General features: G+C 41.7%; 1 pseudogene across 1 annotated transcript; it reads left to right on the plus strand.

Annotated features, from left to right (window-relative positions):
* The first annotated feature begins 8,707 nt into the window (after positions 1–8,707).
* On the plus strand, positions 8,708–9,190 carry LOC102825592 (annotated as a pseudogene). The gene has a single exon (XR_438803.1). The product of XR_438803.1 is annotated as an ATP synthase, H+ transporting, mitochondrial Fo complex, subunit C2 (subunit 9) pseudogene (transcript).
* The last annotated feature ends 9,102 nt before the right edge of the window (positions 9,191–18,292 follow it).

Raw genomic sequence — 18,292 nt, forward strand, 5'->3', positions numbered from 1 at the left:
CGAGATGGATCAGCCAGGTGGCATCATTGATGGACTCAAGTGTGGCAGCGGTAGTGAGGTTGGCCCAGGATCGGACATTGTTTCGTTCTGCTGTGCATGGTGTCGCTATGAGTCAGTTCCGACTCGATGGCACCTGACAACAACAACAACAGGAATAAATGGATGGATGGATAGATATAGATAAGCACTGAACTAGTAACCATGAGGTCTGTGGTTTGAGCCCAAAGCCACTCCATGGGAGAGAGAATAAATGGATGGACAGATAGATAGATTAGACAGACAGACAGAGATAAGCACTGGACTGCTAACTCCAATGTCTGTGGTTTGAGCCCACCAGTCTTTCCATGGGAGAAAAATGAAGTTTTCTCTTCCCACAACGATTATAATATCAGAACCCCTGCATAGGGTCACTGTGAGTTGGAACCAACTCCACAGCACTTAACAACAACATATATATGGAATTCTGGTTTGGTGCTGTTGAAAAGTACTTAGGTGATAACCACAAAATTGTGGTTCAAACCCACAGCTATGAGTGAAACCCAACTCTGAGCAAGCATGTCTGTACAGGGTTTCTGAGGCTTTGTGGGAGCAGCCAATCTCATCTTTCTCCTGTGGAGCAGTTGGTGGACTCCAACTGTAAACCTTGTTGTTAGTAGTCCAGTGTTGTTACTAAATCCACAACACTTCCTAGTGGATGTTGTTGTTATTAAATGCCATGGAGTTGGTTCCGACTCACTCATACCAACCCTGTATAAGGTTTCTGAGGAGCTGCTGGTGAGTTTAAACCACAGACTTTGCGGTTCAAAGCGACATTGTAGTCCCATGCTTGTCCCACATATATTGAACATCATCATGTATTCGACATCATCAACCAGTGCGGAAACGGAAGTGAGAATCATGAAAAGTTTCAGTACTCACAGTGACCTTGTATAGGGAGAGGGATGGACTATGTTGTATTATAGCGCTGCCATGTGCCATCCACAAGCAAGATTCTGCCTCAGGGTTATTAGACTGGTTACCAGTGTGCTGGGCCTGACATGGGCCTGGCTGGCCTGCATGTTCTACAATCAGAATCAGCACCTGATGAAGAGTAGAGAAGACAGGAGGCCATGAGCGCAACACTCTATAAACCTGGAAGGAAATTCATAGGGATTGCCTGGTGCGTACCCACCAAGGTGTTATTTCACACACAGCAGTGTCTGCAGAGGGTGGGTGTGCTTCTCTAATAAAGTAGTTAGAAAATATACAAAATAGAATGAGTAACAATCGAATAGGCCATTGGAGACCTCAATGAGCAGGCAAAGAGAATCTGTTTATGTGGGCGTGCCAGCCATGGTGTTGTTACTCATTATTTTTCATCTTATTTGCATATTGGGTCACATTACCCAGAAGGCTGTCCCCAGCTCATCCTGTCTTCGTTTCCTTCAGAGGAAGTAAAACCGCATGTTGAGAAGTTCCTGTGTTTGCATGTTTATTCCCACTCAGTGATGTTCAGAGCACATTGATTGAATTTATTAAAGGAAAATGAAGTTTGGAGATGGACCAACAAATCCAACAGTGTGGTTGTGTCCTGTGCACATTGACCAATGATACACTGTGGACTGTAAAATTGAAAGCACACATATGACTTGACCTGAGACCTCATCAAAGAGGTGTAAGCACCGGACAGGATATTCAACATCATTAACCACTGAGGAAATGAAAATGAGAATCACAATTAAGTATCTATATTCATAGTGACCTTTGTGTAGGGTTTCCAAGGAGTGGCTGGTGGGTTTGAACCACTGACCTTGTGGTTAGCAGTCCAGTGCTGATCTTACAGCATCACACCAGGACTCCCTGATGCCCTAATCAAAGCACTAAAAGGGAAAGAAGTAAAGATAGGCAGGGCTTTTTCAGTAAATCTCAGACACTGCTCCGAATGAGACAATGCAGTCCCAAAAAGTTATGTCAGGTGTTGTTAAATGCCGTCGACTCTGTACTGATTCATAGAAGAGGACTCTATTTATATGACATTGCAGATAAAACAAATCCCTGGTGTTGTTAAAACACATCAGAGACTACCAATGGTTGTGCATGGGAGAAGGAACACTTGGTGGGCGGTTCAAACCTACCAGCTTCTCTATCTGAAAAACATGTTCCTGTCCCTTTTCCTAAAGAATAGTGCTTTGGAAACCTGATGTGGCAGTTCTACTCTGTCCCACAGTCACTATGAGGCAGAATCGACTCAGTTGTAATGGGCTTGATGGGGGCAGAATATGAACAAAGGGAATGAGTGGAGGAAGTTTTTGGTGATGAAACTATTCTGTTTCCTGATTCTGCTGGTGTATTTGTGTGAAATTTACACAACTGAACACAAAAAGGAGAAAGAATACACAGACACACACACACATATATATAATTTTTTTAATGGCACGTTTGCATTTTCTAAGCTCTTAGAGATACTCAATTCCCACATGGAAATGGTCCAATCAATGCACATTTCAAGCATTGTCACAAGTCTTGGAATTACAATTTTGGTAGTTGTTGTTGAATGTCATCCAGTCGGTTCTGGCTCTGTGTCACCCTGTGTAAACAGAAGGAAACGCTCACTGTTTGGTGCTATGTTTGAACCCAAAGTCGGAGTCACGGTGTCAGTCCATTCCCTTGGAGGTCTTTCTTCTTTTTGTGGTTCCTCTACTTTACCAAGCTTCATGTCCTTTTCCAGGTACTGGTTCCACCTGATGGCATGTCCAAAGTACATAGATGAAATGTCAGTGTCATCATTTCTAAGGAGTATTCTGGGTATACCCAAAATATCCCCACACATCTGTCAGCTTGTTACACTGTGGTGGTTTGCCTGCTACTGTGATGCTGAAAGCTATGCCGCGGTGTTTCAAATACCAGCAGGGTCACACTTGTTTCCGATTTTCTCATTTCAATCACCAATAATTATCAATGCATTTTGATTGCATGCTTGATCACTTTCAGACTGAAGAAGCTGGTAAGATTTTTCAATTTTTTCGTCACTAACTATGGTGGACGGTGCTTACATTTGAGTAATATTGTATTGGCTGGTCTTCCTTGTAGACATATAAATATTATCCTATCACAGACCTAAATTTCCAATACCTGTCGGTTTCAGGTCACTACTACTTAGCATACTGATCTTTTCGTGTTCCATTTCAATTTTGACAGTATCCCATTTCCTGGATTCATATTTAGTACATCCCATGTTCCAATTGTTATTGGATGCTTATAGTTGTTTCTTCTCATTTTTGAATGGTGCCCCATCAGCAAGTGAAGGTGTCAAATGCTGGGCTGCAATCCAGTTATTGGGGTCAACTCTGCTTTGAGACAGAAGGTCTCCATCCATTGTATTTTGAATGCCTTCCAACCTAAGGGACTCATCTTCCTGCACTATCTGAGACATTATTTTGCTGCGATTCATAAGGTTTTCAGGGATTCATCCCTCAGAAGTGTACGCTCTCTTCCTTCCTCCTAGTTTATTCTTAGTGTGGAAGCTTTGCTGAAACCCTTCTGCCATGGGTGACCATGCTGGTATTTGAAACACTGTGGCATAGCTTCCAGCATTACAGCAATGTGCAAGTCACCACAGTGTGACAAACTGTGAGGTATTTTAGGTTAGCATGTAGCATCTTTTTTTCTTTCTTTCTTAGCTCTGTGGAATAAAAATACTGGTATCTTAGCCAGTTTTTTTTGTCAATATGGCCAGAGGCTAAACATTTCCTTTAATAACTTCATATTCATTTTAGTGGGTTATGAAAAATTATGCATAGCACATCAAACCCCAAAATGTCATGGATAGTACTACTTAAGACTAGGTTAGTATAAAAATTATGGAATTACTTAAAGCCTGTTAAATTTTTTTATAAATAATGGGTAATTCAAAGATCAGAAAATCTCTTGCAATGTATAGAATCCTGAACTAAATTTGTATTTTCTTAAGTATGCAGCTTTTTAAATCCTTTGCTGTAGGCATGAAAAAGTGATGGAGAAATGTCTCTCTGGTGAGATTTTTTAAGTGAGTGTAAAGGTGATATTTTGTTTCTAAAATAGAAGAGAGTCCCATACTGGGAATCCCCATTGCTTTAAAATAACAGTTCCCGCACCTCTTTGAGCAAGTGTCATAATGGCCATTTCTAAAGTTGGCACTAGCCATGAAACACTTAGCTTTAGTTTTCACAAAATGGAAATGAAGAGTTTCAGTAAGAAGAAATTCGAATCAGAGCTTTGCCTTAATTTATCCATTTTTAATTACTTCTGACATGACCTTTTATATCTTTATCCAGTGTTTGTGCATGAGTCTTTTGATAAAGAAAATGCAATCTGAATAACATACAAGTGATTAGAAAGTCTTTGACTTGTGTTTTTACTGAATCAAGAGTTGTTTTTATGTAAACATTGCTTTAAGTGTTGTCATATCAGTTCTGACTCATAGCGACCTTATCTAGGGTTTCCGAGGAACGGCTGGTAGGTTTGAACCACTGACCTCGTGTTCTAGTGATTGTCCAATGGCACCACACCAGGACTCCATGTGAACATGGCCACAGTCAGTAAAATAATTGAGCAGTTTTCCATATTGACCAAAGCTTTTGGCTGTTGCTGTATGTAAAACATTCCAGACAAACAAGGAGCATCCCAACCTGTATCTATGCATTTCCCCCTACTTTTTGCATATGAAAGAGTGAATCAACAATTGCTCCTTGATATTCCATTTTCAGTTATTTGACAAACAATCTTTGTGAGATTTTTCCAAATTGAAATGAGGAACTACAACTTCAGATTGAAAGAACTTTAGGGAGATTACTTAGGTTTGGTGTGGCTGGAAATAAACTGGTGTCAATTGGCAAAATCTTACTTACTCAATCCATATACCTTCTTTTTCTTCCTCAGCCTCATTTTCCCTTCCTCCTTTTTCCCTGTTGACTCTTCCCTATCTTCCTTCCCTTCTTTCTTTTTGTTTTGTTTCTTACACAATTCCATATGGATTTATTCCTAAATTAGCCAATATTCACATTCACATCAGTAATTGTTGTAAAAGGCACCGACAAAGTTATTGACACAGAAAGATATTAAGTAAACATGTGCTTAATTCAGTATGGAACACACAAAAATGTGAAGATACTGTTTTTGTTTTTAAAATAATGTTCTGCAGACTCTGGATTATTGTATAATTATATTTTAATATTTCATCTATTTTATCATCTTGGTCCCAAACCCTCACTGCTTGATTGACTCCTAATAGTTCTATAGGACAGACTAGAATCGCTCCATAGGGTTCCAGGATGTAAGTCTTTTTTTTTTTTTTAAGAGGATTTAAATTTGAGTTTTATTGCTGATATGAACAAGAGTTAAAAAGACAGCTTTGCGTCTATGGGACAGTGGAGTTGCTAATACTTTGTTCTTTAAAAAAAAAAAATTTAAACACTCACCAATCAACAGTTTCTACATGTACCATTCAGTGACATTGATTACATTATTTGAGTGGTATAACTATTCTCAGCCTCTTTTCGTAGGGTTCCTCTCCATTAACATAAATTCACTGCCCCTGTCACTGACCCTCCTTTCTTGCCTTCCCTTATCTACTCCCTCTTCTCCATTCTTCCTCCTGAGAAAATGAATTCTTAGATCAAAGATTATACAAACTTTAGATTTCAATTGTTCCTGACAAACTTGACTTCCTTTTTGAGTTTCTAAATGGAGTAACTAGTTAGTGTAGTCTGTCTTCTTCATTTGATGCAAGTTGGACACTAAGCCTTCCCAGCTCTTAGCAGTGCTGTGAGCATTATGTAAACAATATGTGACAAATATGGGATGTGACATTCTTGAACAATATGTGACAAATACAGGATGTGACACTGAGCAATTTAATGAACACTCAAACCACACCAAATACTCTGCTGGCCAGCCCATTCTAAATCTTGGCAACTCTGTAGGGTAGAGCAGAACTGCTCTAAACCTTATGGAAACACACAGACTCACTTCTTTCTTGTAGGTTTTAATAGCTGACCTTGCAGTTGGCAGCCCAACACTTAACCCATCATACCATCAGGGCTCCTTTTGAATAAACACCAACAGTGTTTATTATTAGTGACAAAGGGAGTTAGTGGGTGGTACAGACTGGAAAAAGCCCTCTCACCATTATTAAGGGTGGCAGTTTGAAGTCACCCCTTTTTAAAGTGTTGAAGAGCTTGAGGACTACAGTGCGCCTGACCCAAGCCATGGTATTTTCAGTAACCTCATATGCATGCAAAAGCTGGACAGTGAATAAGAAAGACCATAGAATAATTGATGCTTTTGAGTTATGGTGTTGAAGGAGAATATTCAAAGTGCCATGGGCTGCCAAAAGAAACAATAGATCCATTTTGGAAGAAGTGCAGCCAGAGTGCTCCTTGGAGGCCAAAATGGCCAGACTTCGTCTCTCATACTTTGGACATATTGTCAGGAAGCACAAGTCACTGGAGAAGGATATCATGTTTGGTAGGTGGAGGGTCAGAGAAAAAGAGGAAGACCTCCAATGAGATGGATTGGCCAAGTGGCAGCTTGATCCAAGTGGCAGCTTGATGGACTCAAGCGTAGCAACAGTAGTGAGGTTGGCCTAGGATCGGGCAGTGTTTCGTTCTGCTGTGCATAAGGTCACTATGGGTCAGTACTGAATCAATGGCACCTAACAACAACAATTCCCTCCATCTCTAGATATCTCCCCTAAACCTACCTCTGACTCATGTTGTTGTTAGGTGTCATCGAGTCGGTCCTGACACATAGCCATCCAAGGCACAACAGAACTAAACACTGCTCAGTGCTGACCCAACATCACAGTCGTTGCTACCTTTAAATCTATTGCTGCTACCCCTGTGCCAATGTATCTCATAGAGGACCTCCCTCTTTTTATCCAACTCTCCACTTCACCAAACATAATGTCCTTCTACAATGACTGGTCCCTTCTGATAATATGCCCGAAGCATGAGAGACAAGTCTGGCCATCCTGGCTCCAAGGAGCATTCTGGCTGTACTTCCAACACAGTTTGGAAGTCCCCCTATATATAGGGTTTCTAAGACTGTAAATCTTAACAGGAGCAGATTGCCTCATCTGGGAGAGCTGCTGGTGGGTGTGAACTGGTGACCTTACTGTTAGCAGTGTAACATCTAACCCAGAGTGCCACCAAACTAAAAAACAAAACAAAAACCTGAAAGTTACTGCCTTCAAGTCTGTTCTGATGCATTGCAACACTGTTCAGGGTTTCTGAAGTTGGCCCAGGATGGGGCGGTGTTTTCTTCTGCTGTGCATGTCCGTACCGACTCAGCACCTAACAACTACAGAGGTGCCTCAGGATACTGGTGTTGGAAACCCTTGGGAGAAGTTCTACTCTGCACACATGGAGGTACCAATATTTGGAATCTACTTAGTGACACCTAACAATAACAATGATTATTAGCATTAAGTATTATTTATTTATTTATTTTAAAGGGTTCAGGAAGCCGCCTTGTTCTGTCATGGAGCAACTTGTGGATTTGAACTGCCGACCTGTGGTTAGCAGCCCAGTGTTTACACTAGAGTGCCACCCCAGGACTCCTACCGCACTACCAATTGCCCATAATTCCAAGCTTAGCTCCATCTCCTTGACTCAATTTCTGAACTACTAACTCATGTCTCTTGGGCAATACATTCCCTAACACAAATCATCTCCCCTGCTGTTCCATGGCTACAATTTTAATGTTTTGAATTGAACTGTAAAATACTGGAGATTCCTGCAATGCAGGAACTTTTTTTTTTCCTTATTCTTTACATCTTTGCCAGGTTTTGATTCTTCATTTTACTGGTAAGGTTCATTTTCATTCATTCCTCAAACATCAGTAGACTCTGGTGAATTCTGACTCATCCAAACATGGTGGCTAGTTTTAAAGTGACAACTCTTATTATTAAATGTCTTTTAAAAAACAGAGTGTATGGTTTTGTCAACTTATATTTACCTTTATCCAGTGTCAGATGCGAAGTGTTAAATTTATCATCAAAAGATTGCTTTTTGAACATGAAAACAAAATCAAATGAAACTAAGCAAATAATAAGTCCTTCGTCAGGGGCTGGCCCTTCCTAATAACATGTTTGAAACAGGAGATGAAGTATTGCCATCCTGGCTTCTAAGGGGCACTCTTGCCGTACTTCTTCCAACACAGATTTGTTTGATCTTCTCTCAGTCCAGGGCACTTTTAATATTCTCCTCCAACACCATAACTCAAATGCATCAATTCTTGTAAGCTCTTCCTTATGTATTGTCCAACTTTCACATGCATATAAGGCGATTGAAAATACCACGGCTTGTGTCTGCTGTACCTTAGTCCTCAAACTGACATCTTTGCTCTCAAATACTTTAAAGAGGTCTTGTGCAGCAGATTTGCCCAGTGCAATATGTCGCTTGATTTCATGACTGCTGTTTCATGCACATTTACTTTGGAGTAAAAAATGTTCCAAAGATGAAAGAACCTGGGAGGATTCTTATACCTCATCTATAGACATTGCCATGAGAAAAGACTACAACAGAACTGATGCATAGTTTGTGGTCTGGAAGGAACTCATACCACGTCGTCTTGATGAGTAATTAAACTGAGTACTAATTTACCCTAAAACATAGCTCCCAGTCTGACCTTTGGAGTTTCTGTTTCCAGAACTGGACATAATGCTTCAAAAGTGCACCACATCGCCCCTCTCTGTCTTCTCTGCACTTGGAGCAGCTTTCCTGCCACAGCCCCTCATCCCCTGAAAATGTTCACCTGCACCAAATTCGTCTGCGCCCCTTCCCTGGTCAGGAGCACTTCTCAGCTTCTGAACTGACCATTGTCTGCAGTGGTGCTGAAACAACCCCAGACACTGACAGATAAGCACTCCAGCAGCTTGACTGCTCCAAGTTCCCTGACCTCACTTACTTCTAGTCGAAATTTCCAAACCAGCAGGAGTTCAAGGGACATTGATACAGCAGCCAAGTTCATTGGGGCTGGGGCTGCCACAGTTGGAGTGGCTGGCTCTGGAGCTGGGATTGGAGCTGTGTTTGGGAGCCTTATCATTGGATATGCCAGGAATCCTTCTCTGAAGCAGCAGCTCTTCTCCTATGCCATTCTGGGCTTTGCCCTCTCGGAGGCCATAGGGCTCTTTCGTCTGATGGTGGCCTTTCTCATCCTCTTCGCCATGTGAAGGAGTTGTCTCCATTTCCCAAGTTCTTTTTTTCCGTGACTCGTCTGCCCTACATATTCCTTTCCTTGTACCTCCCCAGGCAGCCTGGGGAAAGTAATTGGCTCAGGGTTTGACAGAGGGAAGGTAAATAAATGCTACATAAATAAGAAAAAAAAAAAAAAAAGTGCACCACATCTGAGGCAAAAGGTGTTAGTAGTTTATCCCAACCAGTGTTTAACTCAAAGGTAACTGAAAAACCAGCTTCTTCCAGGCTCAAGATTCACAAGAACATCTAAAGTATTGCCCAAACTCCATGAAAGTCAGAAACCAAGTTCTGCTGTTGTCATTATGTTCTGTCAAGTTCATTCTGACACATAGTGACCTTATGCGCAACAAAACCAAACACTCACTGATCTTGTCCCATCCTCACAATCATGATGTTTGTGTTCATTGCTGCTGCCACTGCGTCCATCTGTCTCATGGGGGGGAGGGGGTTCCTCTTTTTTGCTGACCCTCTACTTTATCGAACATGATGTCTTTTTCCAGGGACTGGTCCCCCTGGATAATATTTCCAAAGTATGAGAGATGAAATCTTGCCATCCTGGTTTCTAAGGAGCATTCTGACTGTACTTCCAAGACAGATTGGTTTGTTCTTCTGACAGTCCATGGTACTTTTAGTGTTCTTTGGCAACACCATAACTCAAATGCATCGGTTCTTTAACAGTTCTCCTAGGTTCTAGAATTAAAGTTGTTTCTCAGGGCATTGATGGGAAGTGAGTGAAACTCAATTCAGATACTGAAACAGGAAGGGCGGGCTTTAGTCACCATTGAGAAACCTGTCTGGGATAAACTCTTGAATCTGCTGCCAAAAATTGTGCTATTTAAATCCTGACGGATTCTCCTATCTCCGCACCTGTTTCGACTGTCATTCTTGATACCTCCCTCCTGAATCCTTTGTATTAACAACTCAGTGTTCTTCCCCACAGCTCTAACTGACAGGAACAGAGTGATTCTAGGGCATTCCTTCCTCCTGGGTCTGCTGCCTGCCTCCCTTTTGAATCTTCTCACTTTCACTTTCCTTTAAATTTGTTGAGCACGTTCCATTTCCTTCAGCAGAAGTCATTCATTTGTTCCCTGACAATCTCCTGAGAACTGACTCTGCCAAAAACACGCATCGCTGAACCAAACAGCAAGATCCCTCCTAATGGGGACTGCAGGTCTCACACATGTGTGCAGTGGGCAGGTAGGAAGGAAAGGGAAGAAAGGCGACTATTAAAAGCTGGTGGACATGTACATGGATTCTCGTCTTCCTAACACTAGACAGCAAAGTAAAACAAGTTGGCCATTGGATCCCCTCCAACTTTCAATACCATCTGTTCTCTGCCAACTGTCAACTATCTGTTGAGAGCCCACAATTCCCCTGAACTCCCAGCTCCCATTCATCTGCCACACAGACAGGGCTGCTTAGATGGCCAAAGGGTATCTTATCCTCACCAGCCCAAGAGTGGTCTTTGGCTGATGCCCACCTCGAACCTGCTCCTCCAGGACAGGAAATAGCAGTTTCATCCTTTTGGCTGCTCATATTTGGCTATTACTGCAACTCTCACGTCTCCTCACATGACATATGCAGTTCATCAGGCCTCAATGCTGGAATGCCAAAAATGATCCAGAATCCAGCCCATTCCTTCTGTGTTCTCAGCTTTCACCATGTCCCTATCACTGAAGTCTTCCTTCTACTTCCACTTCTGAGAACCAGGCATCTCTTCTCAGTAGCAGCCCGAGGGATCCTTTAAGCAGGAAATCCACTTTACCCTTACCCAGCTCTCCAGAGACCCTCATCTCAGAGTTGAGTCTCTGCAATGGCTTGGACGGCCCTCCACTGTCCAGTGCCTTCATCTCACCAGTACTCTCTGACCTCCTTCTTACCTGCTCTGTGCCCTGACCTGGGCCCTCTCCAGCTGGGTTCCAGCTCTTCGGGCTCCTTGCTGATCCCTTGGTTTAGCAGCCCAGCCTTAGCTTCAGGGACTTATCTTTTGCTAGAGTACCTCCCTTATGCCTAGTACGTATCTGTTTCCTCTCTCCCTCTGTTTGACTATCACCATCTCAGATAGATTTTATTATGACCCACCTACTTAAAACTTGGTCTGTTATACTAGGAGAGACTAGTCTGTGGAGAAAGACACCGTGCTTGGTAAAGTGGAGAGTCAGTGATAAAGAAGATCATCTCCAATGACTACAACAATGGGCTCAAACCTAACAGCAGTTGTGAGGATGGAGCAGCGCTGGGCCGTGTTTCTTTCTGCTGTGCTATGATTTGGAATTAACTCAAAGGCACCTAATAACAACACAAAAGCCATGCTGGCCTCATTGTCTTCTCCAGCATTAACCTCTGATACCTAAGATGCTTTACTTACGATCTGTTGATTGGCAGCTTTCCCTGACTACTCTGTTGGCAACTGGAGGTCCGTGATTGCTGGTCCCTTGTTCACTGCTTAATTGCAGGCACTGAGAATGGAATCTAACACAGAAAAGACTTTCAAGAATTGTTTGTTTAGTGAGTGCATTCTGGAAGGTCTCTGTGTACTGTCAACAAATCCTTGAACGAAGTGGGTTCCATGCAGTTGATTCTGACAGTATAGCCTTATTAACCAGAGTAGAACTGCTTTATAGGTTTTCCTAGGCTGTAATATTTCAGGGAGCAGGCCACCAGGTCTTTCCCTCCCAGAAAGTATCTGGTACGTTTAAACTGTCATACTTTTGGTTAGCAGTCAAGCTATCTAACCATTGTTGTTGTTGTGTGCTGTTGATTGTGACCCTGTGCAGGGTTTCTGAGGCTGTATATTTCTATGGGAGCAGAAAGTCTCATTTTTCTTTCTTGGAGGGGCTGGAGAATTTGAACTGCGGACACTTGAGGTTAACAACCCAATAAATAAATACTAGGAGTGTAAAGGCCCAGACTAGGAAACTGCCAGAACGCTACAGTGCACAGTAGTAAGATACAGGACACCCATTTCTCCTGGACTTTGATCAAAGCCTTCGAGCTCAGAGTTTCGGAAAGTTTGTGTATGAGTTTGTGTATGAGTCTTCAATGGTCGAGCGGATTAGACTTTATAATACCTTTTACACTGGTACAAAAATGTATTCCTCAGGTCTCAGAAAGCTCAAACATACCACCAACTCCTAAAGTTCTGTGCTGGTCTTTAAGTTCTAGAGTCAAAAGTCTACACAGAGGAAGAGAGCATTAAACAGTCTTGATAATGCTTGATAATGAATGCTTATTCAAACTAAATAAGTTTGAAGAGTGAACTCCATTGCTACCCCGTGCTCTGTCCATGGTCCTGTATCTGATCGCAGACTCTCCCAGCCACTGGCTTTCCAATGTGACTGACTAGATTCATTTTCTATCCAATCCAGTCCCAACAATACTCATACTCAAAATTCCCTGCCATCAAGTTGATCCCAATTCATATCAATCTGATGAAAGGTTTCCAAGGCTATAAATCTTTGTGGGAACAGAAAGTCTCATCTTTCTCCCACAGAGTATCTGGTGGGTTTGAACTAGCAGACTTGTGGTTAGCAGTCCAGCGTGTATTCTATAGCACTGCCAGGATGCCTTATACATAGTATTTGACAGTTATTGTTAAGTGCTGTCTAGTCTGTTCCAACTCATAGAGACCCTGTGTAGGGTTTCCAAGGAGCAGCTGGTGGGTTTGAACTGCTGACCTTCTGGTTTGCAATCCAGTGCTGACCCTACAGTGCCACACCACAAATCCATCCTTGACAATGTTGTTGTTGTTGTTAAGTGCCATCAACTTATAGTGACCCTATGTAGGGTTTCCCAGGTGTTTGAACTGCTTACCTTGCAATTCCAACCAACCTTTCAATCCATGCTTTATCCCACAGCACCACAACAGGATCATTGAAAAGAAATAATCGCTTCCCTGTGTTTGAGCCACCTGATCATTCATCTTATGTTTTTTATAAAAACAAATTTTATCAAGGCTCTGTTTATTTTATGACACCACTACTGTTTTGTGAGATAACAGTTAAGCACTTGACTGTTTCTCAAACTGCTGAATATTCCAACACACCCAGCGACTGTACAGGAGAAGGATGTGAAGATTTGCTCCCATAATGCTGACAGCCAAGAAAACCCTGTGGGGGCAGTTCCACTCTGTTACATGGGGTCCCTATGAGTTGAAAATCAACTCAGTGGCATTTAACAACAACATGTTTCTAAGTGTTGTATGATAGAGCCAGGATGAGAAAATGACAGGAGGGGCACTTGGCAAAGACATGACATTGAAGGGAGAGCTAAAATCACAGTTAATAGTTTTTAATCATCAAAATTAAACACTGTATGATGAACAAGGTATGTTGTTGTTGTTGTTAAGTACCATGGAGTTAATTCTGACTCATAGTGACCCTGCACAGGGTTTCTGAGGCTGTAAATCTTTACAGCAGCAGAACGCGTCATCTTTCTCCTGCGGAACAGCTGGTAGTTTCAAACTGCTGACTTTGCGGTTGGCAGCTTGATTCGTAACCACTACACTACCAGAACAAGGTATAGACATTTTAAATAAAGACAGGAAGTCGTGGACTTTTTTCACCACAGATATAATTGCTTTATTAATGAGTATAGCCCCAAACCAAACCTACTGTCATTGAGTCAATTCTGACTCATAGCAACCCTCCCTATAGGACAGAGTAGAACTGGCACTGTAGGATAGGCACTAGACTTGACCACAAGGTCAAGGGTTCAAAGCCACCAGCTGCTCCTCGAAGCGCTATGTAGAGTCACTATGAGTTAGAACTAACTACCATAGCACTTAACAATAAGAACACACACACACACACTGTTGTTAGGTACCATGGCTGCTCCATGCACAACAGAATGAAATGCTACCCAGACCCAAGCCATCCCTGGGACCCTTGTGATCCACGTGGTTTTCCGGGACTGATTTTCAGAAATGGATTGCCAGGCCTTTCTTCCCAGCACCTCTTAGTCTGGAAGCACCTCTGAAACCTGTTGAGCATCAGAGTATGTAAACAGAAACACGGGGAAGAAGTCTCCACTAGCATTTGGTGGTGGCTGCACATGATGTGTATTAGCTGGCAATTGAACCTGGGAAGACAAGGAGGCAAGTTTTCATTTGGGTTTAGCTAACAGAAACATGATTAAGTCATTTCATCAGGGCTGTTACGAAGCTGGCATTAAACAGGAACATCCTGAGAGTCTGAAGGGAGTTTTCAATATTCTTCTTTTAAGCACTTTACTTACAACTTGAGAGCAGCATGGGGGGCAAGAAAATTCAATTATTCTCTGCTTAAAATGATAGCATAGGAGCTACAGACAGAATGCAATCTGTGTTTTGCTGGTGGGAATCTTTAGTCAGGAGAAGACGACCGGAACATTAACATTCTAGATGCATTTCCCTTTCCGGTGATTAGAGCAATCGAATGTCCTCCACCAGGTTTTTAAATGTTGTTATTACTAAACTTCTTATGACAACAGTCATACATAAAGTGAGGAGAAGTGAGCAGACAGACTTCATCGACCACCTCCCAAGATTTAGATGTAACCATACATGCATTCCTTTAGCAGATTGACAGTGTTAAAACAGTTCCAAGTTGAAAATTAATTGCATAGAGATGGCTAACATCTCTTTCAAGGAGACGACATTCTCAAAGACCAGTATCTATTTCAGAGGGTATTGGAGTAAAATGCATAATTATCGGAGGTCAGTGCCAAGTTCAGCTCCTTTTGGAGAACAATGGCAGATACCTTCTAGAAATAATCAAGCTGCAATATGCCTGATTTAAGAAGATCTGAAAAGAAAAGCTGTTTTCTCTGATTCAAATAAATGAGCAGATGTGACTAGTGTGATGTGTTGTGACAAATTATTTTGAAGACATTTTGCTTAAAAGGTGGTAAAGCCACCGTTCCAGCAATTTCCATCTTGCAAAAGCCACGCCACCCACTTTCACAGGTCTCACACAGGAAATAAAAGCAGTTTCTAAAAGTGCAAGGGACATGAGCAATTTCAGAAGCCTGGGTAAAATGCAGGCATTTACCTCCAATCAGCAGTGCTATAAAAACTGCTTTAGTAAAATAGACATCAAATTCATGGGTTCTTCATGCATAACAAGGTGCCCTGGGCCCGTGAGAAAATGGGAACAAACAGACAGAATAAGATGGGAGAGATGTTAAAAGAATTGCTATCTTCCAGAAAATAGGAGGGGAAAACACACACACACACACACACACACACACACACACACACACATCATAGACATATCTGTCTTGGAAGAAGTACAACCAGAATGCTTCTTAAAAGAGACAATGTCAAGATTTAGTCTTTCGTGGTTTGGACATGTTGTCAGGAGGGACCAGTTCCTGGAGAAGGACATCGTACTTGGTAATGTCGGTGAAAAAGAGAAAAACGCTCAATGACATGGACTGACACAGTGACAGCAGCAATGGGCTCAAACATCACAACAATTGTGAGGATGACACAGGGCCAGGCATTGTCTCGTTCAGTTGTATTTAGCGTTGCTATGAATCTACACCAACTTGACGGCATCTAAATGCAACAACATCATAGACATGGACTGATACACACGAGAAAGAGAGTCTAGGGTGAGAAGTGAGTATGAGCCATTCATGAAAAATGACAGGGTGCTTTAAAAACTTAGTGGCAAAATGGAATGAAAAGATAATGGATTTTTTTTTTCCCCACAAATTTTTTCAAGTAATGTGGCTCTCTGGCAGGATTCTTAACAGTAGACAATTTAATGTTCCCTTATGTCCTAGGAGGGACCAGGCCATGTTATAACGCATATAACAACTCCTATGTGTTAAAGTAAAAGCTCAGTGAAAAGGAGGAAGACCCCCTAAGAGATGACTTGACATAGTGGCAGCAACAATTCGTTCAAATGTAACAACAATTGTGAGGATGGCGCAGGATGAGGCAGTGTTTCATACTATTATAGGTAGCGTCGCTTTGAGTCGGAACCACCGAAAAACAGTATGTCATACTGATTTCTCTGAGTGAGTTAATTTCAGAAAAATTTCTGCTACCCAAATCTGGATGTTTTAAAACAACACCTTAAAAAATTGACACCTGTCAATTTCAGTCGATTGATCATTGAAAGAAAATACATTTGCTGTCCAGTTGATTCTAACTTATGGTGACCCCATGTGTGTCACAGTAGAACTATGTTCCATACTGTTTTCAATGGCTGATTTATTGGAAATAGATGGGCAAGCTCTTCCTTCTGAGGTACTTCTAGATGGACTTGAACCTCCAATCTTTTGATCAGCAGTAGGCATTAGCTGTTTGTACCAACCAGATCGACAGTACAAGAGTGCAAGAATTGTCATCTTGCTCAACCTTCAAGTCTGGAACTGAGCTCATCCCTGTGTCTCAATTTTCAGCCAAGCAACTGATTGGTATATAGCGGGGGGAACAACAACACTAGTGGGGTATGCACACCATAGAATGAACATCCATTTGAGATCAAAAGGGCAGCATTGACCTAAGGACAGAATTCAGAATGGTGGGGAAAGAAGGAAGAATAGAAACAAGAAACATAGGGAAGAAGTAATATAAGTGATGTTACATTGAGGCGATGGCAATCATTGAGATGAAATCAAGTGTCTGACTTGTTGAATGTAAAACAGATGATCTGTTCTGCAAACCTTCACAATTCACAATGAAAGTGGTTCATTCTATTTTGAATTCTTGGCAGTGGTTCAAGGTTATCTTCTTTTTCTCCAACTTTTCTCAGCAAAAATGAGTGATTTGACTTAATGAGAAGAATTTCCTCATAGCCCATTGCAATCCTAATGGAAAGAGAGAACAAACAGGTGGTTTTATGACATTGGCAAGGTGGTTAGTGTGCATTCAACTCATGAATGTTTTTCCTTGGATGAAATCTACCTTCCTAACTAGAACATGTCTGCTCTGTTGTTGTGAGGTTCCATTTAGTCAGTTCCAAGTCTTTGTGATCACACATACAGCAGATGGAAACACTGCCTGGCTCTGCACCATTCTCACCTCGCTTTGTTGTGTTTGAACCCATTGTTGCAGCCATAGTTTCAATTCATCTGATGGAGAATTTTTCCTTTTTTATGTTTTTATTTTTTTGCTGACCCTCTATTTTTTCAAGCATGATGGCCTGTCCTTCTCCAGGGAATGGTCCCTCCTGATGACATTCCAAAGTACCTGAGATCAAGTCTAGTCATCCTTACTTCCTAGGAACACTCTGGCTATATGTGTCCCAAACCGTTCTTCTGGTATCATACAGTATATTTAGTATTCTTTGCCAACACCCTCGGGAGTTCAAAAGCCTCAGTTCTTTTTCAGTCTTCTTTGTCTACCTTCATTGTGTAGCTTATTATGAGAAAATTAAGAAGACAATGGCTTGAGTTAGATGCACCTTATTCTTCAAAGTGACTTATTTGCTTTGTAGCACTTAAAAGAGAGATTTTGCCTAAGATTCCTCTCATGTAATTGTTAAAAACAAAACAAAACTAGTATATGTAAAACAGAATTAATATTGGTTGATGGGAGTTAACTTTGATAATTTCAGGAAAACTCATAACCTTGTTAATTAAACAGTGAGAGATGAAAGATCTGCTTGTAAAAGTGTAAGTCCAAATCCACAAAATGGTATTGTACAGCATAGTGTGATTCTTCTTGTCACTGGAATCATTCCAGTCAAATCAGAACACACGATGCAAAGAGTACTGTTTTCTTGTTGTTGTTGTTGTTAGGTGTCATCGAGTCAGTACCGACCCATAGTCACCTTATGCACAGCAGAACAAAACACTGCCCGATCCTGGGACAACCTCACTACAGTAGCCACACTTGAGTCAATCGATGCTGCCACTTGGCCAATCCATCTCATTGGGGGTCTTCCTCTTTTCTCTGACCCTCCACCTTATCAAGCACGATATCCTTCTCCAGCAACTGGTCCCTCCTGACAATATGTCCTAAGTATGAGAGACGAAGTTTGGCCATGTTGGCCTCCAAGGAGCACTCTGGCTGCACTTCTTCCAAAACAGATCTATTGGTTCTTTTGGCAGTCCATGGCACTTTCAGTATTCTCCTCCAACAC

This window comes from Chrysochloris asiatica, unplaced genomic scaffold, assembly GCF_000296735.1.
Source record: "Chrysochloris asiatica unplaced genomic scaffold, ChrAsi1.0 scaffold00358, whole genome shotgun sequence".
NCBI classification, from domain to species: Eukaryota; Metazoa; Chordata; class Mammalia; order Afrosoricida; family Chrysochloridae; genus Chrysochloris; species Chrysochloris asiatica.